Source organism: Cricetulus griseus, chromosome 3 (genome assembly GCF_003668045.3).
Source record: "Cricetulus griseus strain 17A/GY chromosome 3, alternate assembly CriGri-PICRH-1.0, whole genome shotgun sequence".
Classification (NCBI taxonomy): domain Eukaryota; kingdom Metazoa; phylum Chordata; class Mammalia; order Rodentia; family Cricetidae; genus Cricetulus; species Cricetulus griseus.
Genome location: NC_048596.1, coordinates 96059174 through 96069325, shown reverse-complemented (window position 1 = coordinate 96069325; position 10152 = coordinate 96059174). Strand labels below are relative to the sequence as shown.

Genomic DNA, 10152 nt, shown 5'->3' with positions numbered 1-10152 from the left:
GGAAGCACTGCCCACTGTTTGTGGATGAAGTCCTCCTCGTAGAGTGTGCATGCTTTGCTAAAGTGGTTACAATCAACTCTGAAAACAAGTGAGAAATAAAACTGTAAAAAAATAAAAAATATGTTAGTTGATTCCCATGGGTGTTATGTATGTGCTATATGCCTTAGATATACTACTACGGAAGAGTGTGCCCTGAATTAAAGTCTCTTTATAAATCAAGAATATAGTGAACTCACTCGAAGAAAGCTTTGTTAACATTTGTATACAATAAAATATTGTGTATCTTTACTCCCCTTCATTTAGAGTTTCTTTGAATTATAAATTGTCTTTTCATAGTCATCAAATTAAAATGAAGAACATTTTCAACATAATTCCAGTTCTTTTGGTTTATTTTCACTTTTATTTTAGAAATACTTAAAAGGCAAACATTTATTTTCCTTAAGCCCATTTCTAAAATGTTCGTTTCTTTTTTAATGTCTCTAGGAAGATACTTTTCTAGCTACCTGAGTACTCTGAAAAAAAAAGCCTTTTATTTTTTAGACAGACCACTAGCTGTGTCTTCAGTTTTTCTATCTCAGAACTTGACCTTAGGAGATTTGCAACAGCAGTGGTCCCTTTCAGTGGATCTCTGCAGACTTTTTGATCCTCTACAGGGCCGAGCAGTGTGGTCTCTCCAAGATTTGATGAGAACAGTTAGTTTTCTTTACTCACATGGAATTTCCTAACATACATGTTAACTTGTTTTAAGCTTAACTTTGAAAAATTTTACTTTTCATCTCTTCTGTACCTTCTCTAAGACACTCAGTTTATCTCAAGTTACATTGTTTTTGCATATATTAATCACTGCAGAGATTAATGCACAAGCTATTTCTTTTTATATTTGCATTTTGAATTTAAAACTATATTTCAGTTCATATCATTTTATATGAGGTACTGAAGGACAGTTAGTTAGTTGCTCCAAACCTAGAAAAGCCATTAGTTCTTTGCTAGAAAAGTCACAAAAGCTTTCCAGTTTTGACAGAAATCTTTCAGATAGCATAGTAACATCATGGATGCTGCAGCAGAGACATGGATATTCTAACATACCTCTCCCTGAGTGCAAAGCTTTTGTTATTTTATTCATAACTAACTCACTATATTATGTTTTGAACACAAAAGATACAGTCAGCTACACATCACCAATACTTTGGATTTCTTTAAAAGTCTGATTCTTCCAGGTAATTTACATAAATTTGGCTTTGCACTTTGGTGTGAAAAATCATTGACTCCACGTTTATAAAACATTGTCTGCTAATTTTGTATGTTTATGTTCCATCTTAAAATGTAATTTCAGTGAGAATTTTGAAATAAGTTCATCTCAATTGAAGGGTTATAGGTGTACCTCAGTAACATGCTTTACAACTTAGTAGTAATACATATGTGGAATATAATATTAATGAAATTACGAATATTGAGTCCTGCATTTCTCATTATAATTTACAGTCTGGTTAAATATTTCATAAAATGGTGTATGCACTCTATGACTTGTGTAAATATAGAGACCATTGACCTACTTAAATGCTTTAGTAGCTATACAGTTTTATTTGGAAATTTCTGAGTTTGACATGGACTTCATAAAAGTATTTACATAATTATTCAAATTATTATAATTTTTCCAATAAAAATCAAGAAACCTTAAAAATCATGGGTGTTTTTTTAGCAGTATTATTGCTTCTGGCTTTATCTCTAGTGATTTTGTTCTCACTGTAGATTCTTCTCATACCTTTTTATGTTATGTATTTATAGCTGTAATAGGTATTCAGTTCCTGATTTGTATGCTTTATGTCTCATGTCTCAGTTTCCCATTTTGGAGAATGTAGAAAAAAAAGGTAATGGGAAGACTATGATCACTAAACTTTTCAGACATAGTGGTGCATGCCTTTAATCCCAGTACCTGGGGTACAGAATCAGAGGCAGATAGACCTTAAACAAAGTAACAAATCATCAGTCACCCAAGCAAGAATTGCTATTTTGTTCATTATTTCACAGTAAATGTAGATCCAGTATAGCATTTAATTAAAGACATAACATAATTACACTATCAAATTAAATAAGAAAACTCATCCTTATTACTTATGTATCTACTTTTCTATGTCCTAAATTGAGGGGTATAAATTTTACGTCATTCATCAACCACATGATGCTTCTTTGAATAGTATCTTTTTTCTCTCATAGTCTTTTGATGATGGCTCCTGCCCACTTCTTTTTCATCTTCCTTACAGAATTTAGAACTAACAGAATTTCATCTGTGTTCCTTTGATTCTTTGCTGTATTACCTCACATGGACATTATTTGTTTTCTGTGGTCTCATTGGAACTTTATAATTTTATTACTTTCAAAATGATTAAAAATTATGTACATCTTGTTTATTGAAATGTAATCATTGGGTCAATTGATTTATTTATAAGTTTAAATTTCTCAATGTGGAAGTTGATATTGTAATGATCCAGCTCAAATATTGGCACCAGATTATTTATTTTATCAACAATTTTCCAAGTAATTAAGCCATTTTTAAATGTAAAAAACAGTCTCTTAAGGAATACCTTTTTCAGGTCCTGTACATACTACGCAACTGAAATATACAGTTAAAAAATCACTGAAACACCAAGACTGGATTTTCTTTCTTTTGTTTATTTTTAAAATTTTGATATTTTTATTTTAATTAAGATATAATCATATCATATTACCCATTTTCCACTTATTTCAACTTCTCTTAGTTCCCTCCTTTGAGTTCCTCCCATGTCTACCTGTTCACTCCCTTTTAAAACCATGAGGTCTTATTCATCTTAAGTAAGGCATATTTCTACTTTACTCCTAAATATTCTTCCTCCCACAAGTCATACTGTGATTGCTCAAACCATAATGCTAAATAGAAAACAGTAGGGATCCCTTTACATAGCTGCGATATGTTCTGGTCATTTACAATGCTATTGCAAATCTAATTCAGAATGTCAGTTCTTTATTTGGTTGAAAGGTATACTACGTAACATTTTTGAAAGGATTATTTCTTTGTATATGTCTATGACTATTATTTTTCTTAGCTCTATTATGGATATTCTTAGAATGGAATATTACCTTTCTGAAGGTCTCATAATTCTATAAATTTGTATATTTGGGTGCAGCCTTATTTCTTCTTTCCCATCAGCATTTCAGTTTTCATTCTTCCAGTTTAAAAGGTGCTTGTTCTCCAGAGAGCTGCCTTTGATGTGCAGATACATACATGCTCTGCTAACAGGAGCTGGAATTAGAGCTCACCATAGATCCATCCCAGATGGAGCAATGATCATGGTCCTCTGGGGTCAGGGTGCATTTACAAGCACTAAATTGTTTTTAAGGAGAGTAAATACCATGAACTCCTTTTAAAGAAAATTAAGACAGACGTTGTTTCCCTAATATGCTCTGGGCACTTTGATATCTAATGTATATACTGACTATATCCAAGAATATTTTTATCATGAGTTTTCTTGATGTCAGTTACTTGGATGGTGTTCTTATTTTCTCATCTTTCTTCTAAAGATTGTACCCTGTACCTGGTTTCTGGTTGTAGTTCTGTTCCTCAAATATTATTACGTATGAAAAACTTACCTTTCCACAATCTCACCTTTATATCACTCGTTTCCTTTCTGCTACACTACTACATAGCAATATAACACGTTTCTTTCCATACTTCATATTATTCAAAATTCCATTCCTATTTGTATCTTACTAATACAATTGTTGTCAGATTTCACCTAAACTTTTTATCCTTTCTGATTTTACCCTAGGCTTAAGTGACACGAGAATCAGATTACTTGTGCACATTAGGCCATTCACAAGGAATTCAAGAAAAGTTATCTTCTATTCTAGAAAAAGAAAGGAAATTATTTTATCCAGACTGGTCATGGTTTGAATATGAAATATTACTCTACAGGCTCAGGTGTTAGACTCCCACTGTTAGTTCTATTTTAGGAGGCTCTAGAATCTCAATAACATCCAACCAAGCAGGAGGAAAATCAATGGAAAGTAGGTGTGAGACCTTGCTAGTGTCATGCTTCTCTTTCTTTTTCTCCCCTTCCTCTCCTTGTACATCTCCATTTTCCTTCTTCCTACTCTTCCTCCTTCTTTCCTTTCAGTTCTATCAACACAATTGTGCCTTTCTGTGCTATGTCGCATCATTAGCCTTTTATTGTGGTTCATAATTTCTCCAGACTTCTAAGAACTAAAATACAGCACATGTACAGTGCCCTAAAATTAATGTAAATATGATACATCTTATGGTATGAGGGCTTTCTGTTAATTCAGCAAACTTTTCTTTATAATTTTTTTGTTGTTTTTTTGAGACAGGGTTTCTCTGTGACTTTGGAGGCTATCGTGGAACTAGCTCTTGTAGACCAGGCAGATCTTGAACTCACCGAGATCCACCTGCCTCTTCCTCCCAAGTGCTGGGATTAAAGGTGTGCACCACCACCACCACCCAGCTCTTTATAATTTTTAACTCATTTCCTTTATTGTTGTTCCATCTTGTTTTGTTTTCAAACTGTTTTAATTAAAAATTTTCACATGAACTAACCCAGTTGAGACAATTCAAAGCTTCAATATATCCTTCTCTTCTCCAAAGATAAAAATGTATCATAGAGGAGTATTAAAGTTGGAGAATTTAACCTTCTCTGGAACTCTTGTGTTTTTTCTTGTTCACCAAACAGTACTTCATTTTCATGTTCTTAAAAATCCAGAGCCCTTTCTTTTTTGTTTGCATTTATTTTATTTACATTAGAAGCAAGCCTGCTTCACATGTCAACCCCATCTCCCTCTCCCTCCACCCTATCCCTCCTCTGCTACCCAGGGAGGGTGAAGCCCTCCATGGGGGATCAACAGTCCATCATATCATTGGGGCAGGGCCCAGGCTCTCCCCCATATGTCTAGGCTGAGAGAACATCCCTCCATGTGGACTGGGCTCCCAAAGTCCATTGATATGTTTGTTTACATGTTTACAATTTTAATTTTTAAGTTTTCTATTTTTTCTATGAATTTTTCTTTACACGAATTAGATTGTGCTTCCATTACAAACTAGATCTTATTTTTCCTCAGAATACCTCACTTCCATCAGATCATAATGCCTCACATTTTAATTATTTCTAAATGTATACTTTAATTGATTTTAGGCCACTTCCAAGATACCTCCTGTCTGAAAATAAATATAACATCTGTGTGCTTCATATAACTTTTATCATATAAGCACATAGTGGGAACATATTATATAATCACTGATTTTTTTGTTTTTTTCATTTTGATAATGAAATGTAAATTTTAGCACATTGAAATCCTCTCCAAACTTCTCCCAGATCTACTCCAATTACTTGTTTACCTAACTTTAATGCTCCTTTTTATTTATTGGTTTAAAATTTATCAAGTACAGTTTTTGCTGTCTATTTATTCTTAGATGTGTGGCTTTCAACTGGAGTGTAGTCTGTTAACCAATGGCTACAACCTTAAAAAAAACTTACTCTTTCAGGGTAGCTATGAAAATCTTTTCCCAAAAATATTAGATTATAATGTAATTATATAACTCTACATTTCTATAATTTTCACATAAGTATCTTTTCAAATATCTCATTAGAACTACTGTGAATCAATAACCTAATCACACATAGAATGTTAAAAATATTTATTATGATTACCAAATAATGAACACTATTTTGGGATTCATTATCTTTTTGCTTTTATTATGTAACATTGCCTTTTATCTCTTACAACAGCAAACATTATACTGGAAAACATTTCATTATATTGATTGTTTTTCTTTTTGGAAAATGTCTATTTATAAATGTAATTTTTTGTTTTACCATTAAAGAAATTTATTCACAGAGAAGTGACAATGAAAAAATATTAATAAGTGATAGTTTGTAGATTTCAAGCTGAACAATATTGACTTTCATGGCCATTTTCAGAAATTTTATATATGTCTACATATCTAATACTAATCAAGAAAATATCATAGTATGGAAAAGTAAGTTTATAAACATAAATAAGAATTGAAAATAGTCTTTATTTCTTAAGGTAGAGTTATTTAGGAGTAGGAAGTATAAGAGCATCAAAGAATGGGAGAGGAAGCAATAGCTTTTAAAGACTCCACTAGGACAATAAAGAGTGAACAACAAGAAATGTTGGAATAAACTGAGATACTATTTATCCTTTGGGGAAAGTAATGAGAGCTTTTGGGGTCCAACCCCAAGACTCTCTTCAGGGTTCAGATTGGACACAACAGCAAGCAAAAAGGACTTCTTGGATCTGAGAGTGAATGAATTCTCTCACACATTGTGCTGTCCCATACAAGTCTTTATTCTTCTATTTCTATTCTACTCTTCCTGTCTTCATTCTAATTTAGCTTCCTCTTCTCTAACCTAAAACTTTTTCTTACAAGTGCCTTGTAATGATAAAAAACTAAAAGTTACTTCTCATTTATCAAAAACACATTTCTAGGATAAGCAATAGGAAGCTGAGCCATAGCCATTGCAACACAAGGTATCAAGGTTACAGGAGTAAGACTTTGACCAGACCAGGTGTGTGGGGGTGTCCATAATTCCCAGCAACAAACTTTGAGACACAGGTCTATTGTAAGCAGGCTGACAAGCAAGGAATTGGCATGCTTTTCTTAGGGTGCTTTATGTAACAACCTGGTTAGATACCTGCGGCTCTGACCTTTTCCATAGCTATAAAGTTTTAAACTTATGATCTATTCAAAAAAAGACTTTAGTCTAGTTTGAATTTGCTCTGTGTTAAAAGTGAGCAAATTGTATGCAGTTAGTCTGAGCAAAAGGAACAAGCAGGCTTTTAAGTGTCTATAGTTGTTGTGAGACAAATAGATATAGTTATGAAGCATGTCCTAGTATATTTTCTACATATCAAAATTTATAGCTAAATGAAAAATCATCCTCCTGACTATGCACAGATACATGTGCTCAAAAGTTTGAGATGTAATCATGAGATTACATATACACATCACATGAGATTACACATTACAATGCAGGTATTGGGGAGACACCAAGGTGTTTTAGCAAATGTGAGCAACAGTTTCCAGAGTCAATGGATCTGCAGGCTTTGCCTGAACAGAATTAACCTCCATCAGAGAATTACTTCTCTAGTGGGCTGACATCTAAACACTACTTGTCACCTGCTATAACTCTCATGGACTCTCACAGGAAAGTTTTATGTGTTATTTAGATTCACTAAAAATATCTAGACTGGCAGATTATATTTCAAAACTTCCAGGAAGGACTCTAGAAGGCATATTCCAGAAACATTTATTTTAATATCACAATCTCTATTGCCAAGATTACAAACTGTCAATGCTACATGATATAGATATAACTACATTAACTGAAAACAAAAAATAAGACTTCATGGAGTGTCAATTAATGAGTCAGTAATAATGTACCAGAACTTTTAAGATGAAATAAGACATTTATGTGTGATAGTAGGATAGACTTGCAGTATCAAATATAAGAGAAAATAGGATCATACAGTTAGAGGAATATTAAGTAAAGGTTTGGGTTCATGCCTCTAGTTACAGATCTTTTATTTGTTTTAATAAATCATTACAAACCTTTAAGGGAAAAGTGGATTATTTAATACTTTTTAGATGTCAAAATTTGGAGAAACAATTATCTTATTCTCTTAGTGCTAATGCTATAGACCATTGGATTTGCCAAGGGAGGAACAAGGATGTAGACATTAGCCACAAAGATATGAATGTGAGGGGCCATATTATGGCCAAACCTGTGAGTAAGGAAGGAGAAAAAGGCTAGTGTATAAGCTACTAAGATCACACAAACATGGGATCCATGTGAGCCCAAGGTCTTCAGCTGAGCTACTTTGGATGGAAGATGGAAAACAGTGTAAAGGATGACAGCATAGAAGCATAGGATCAATACAAAATCTAAACCTCCTGTTATGAAGGCAACAGTTAGACTGTAAAATCTGAAAATCCTGGTCTCTGTACAAGCAAGCTTGATTAGAACCATAAATTCACAGTGTGTGTGAGAGATGATGTTTGTTATACAGTAGGAAATCCAGTGAAGCATGAGTGGCTGAGGACTAAAAAGCAATGCTCCACAGAGGACAATAACTATTGCCAAGTTCTGGAAGACTCTGTGGGTCAGGATAGTAGAGAGTCAGAGAAGATTGCAGATAGTCACATAGTATTCAAGGCCATGGCCAAGATAAACCTGAGGCCATATTGCATAGTGAGTGAATGAGAAAAACCTGTGCCAGACAGGCTTCAAAGTAGATCTCTCTATCATTAAACCAAAAATTGCTGAGGATTTTAGGCATGACAGTTGCAGAGAGGATCATGTCAGTCACAGTGAGCATACAGAGGAGGAAATACATGGGTTCATGCAGGTTGGAATCTGTTCTGACAATAAAGACAATAAATTCCCCCAAGAGAGTATCCAGGTAAACTAGGCAGAAAGGCACTGATAACCATATGTGCATGGCTTCCATTCCTGGAATGCCAAGGAGAAAAAAGATTCTGGGGTGTAGATTGGGAATACTGTACAATGGAATGATGAAAACTTGGAATATCATCAATATATTAGGGGCAGCATTGGAATAATCCAATGATCACCTTCCATGTAACTATTGCTTTAAATGCCACATGAGTAAGTGCATTACTCACTAGATGAAATTCAACCCACTTGTATGAGTTAATTGATTCATAGACAAGATGGTTAATCTTTATCCCTGAGTACCCTAGATCTTTAGAACAAAGAGAAAAATATAAATGTTTAAAATTCACAACCACAAGATATTATTTTTGTCTGTTGAGATAAAATAACTATTTTTCTTTTTATAGACCAGGATAGGATATACATTTTAAACCTTTTACTATTTTAAATACTCAAATACAAATTTTTATATATTTTCATGCATTACATACTGTTTTCAAAGATGCGTATGTAGTACAATAGAGATTGTTCAGTGTTTAAAGTGGTTGCTGCTCCTGCAAAAGAGTAAGAGTTAGAATCTCCAGAACTTTTGTAAATGTCCTGTGGGAGTGGCAGTTGCCTGTAAATCCAGCCGCCAAAGGCATACACGGGTGGGGGAATCCCCAGAGCAAGCCTGCTACCTAATCTAAGCATACCTGTGAGCTCTAGGTTTGGTTGAGACATGCTTCATTTAACAAGGTGGAGGAATGGCCAAGGATGATTCTGGATTTTAGCTTCCAGTCTCCATGTGCATATGTAGTCATTGCAAGGGCACCCATGTGTGTGCCAGCATACCAATAGATATGCAAATATGCATATACTCTCATGCACACTGCAAACAGACACACAACACATACACAAGAACTGGGAAAAGATATATATGTTAAAGAGTGATTAAGTTAATTTTTCACCTTGTTAACTAATAGCATTAAAACACTTAAAATAGCTATAGTTTCCACATGCTACAATAGATTCTCAACTCATTAAATATTCCTTGGCTGACATTTCCTCTAAGTCTTACTAGTCTATGATGTATAACTATGAGTTAACTTTTAAGAATGTTGTATATATAAGAGCATGTGGCATTTTTCTTTTTTATATACAGGTGTCTTGCATTACATAATTAATAGGCGAGTTCATCATAAAATTTGTTAGTTAGTAAAGGGAAGTTTCTGCAGATTATACTTACCTTGAGTGCTTTAAATGGGGGAAAGCACACGAGTGCTCAACCTACACAGAGAACTACAGAAACTAAGGAATTCTGAGAGTGGGAGAAATTTCTTTCCCAGTGAAGAGCGCTCTAATTGGTTATCCAATACCAAATGATCAGTCCTAAAAACACATGCATACAAGTAACATACAGACACAGCAAGCTATATTTAGGGATATAAATGCATATATGTGTATGCATATATGAAAAATTAATAAAAAATAGGCCAATATGAAAGAGGAAAAGGAGAGTACATGGGAAGGTTTGGATGGAGGAGAAAGGAAGAAATGATATAAACATATTAAAGTCTCAAAAAGAAAAGAAACAAAGGATCTTTTGTGTATCTGTTGACAAAATGAAAAGTCTTTACCTTCTTCATATTAATAAATTAGACAGAATTTTTTATAAGTTTTACTGTACACTTAACTTTGATATGTT

The 10152-nt window shown here is 33.7% G+C and overlaps 1 pseudogene; it reads right to left on the bottom strand.

The window, feature by feature from the left end:
* Nucleotides 1-7643: 7643 nt before the first annotated feature.
* Nucleotides 7644-8604, bottom strand: LOC107979703 (annotated as a pseudogene).
* Nucleotides 8605-10152: the final 1548 nt, after the last annotated feature.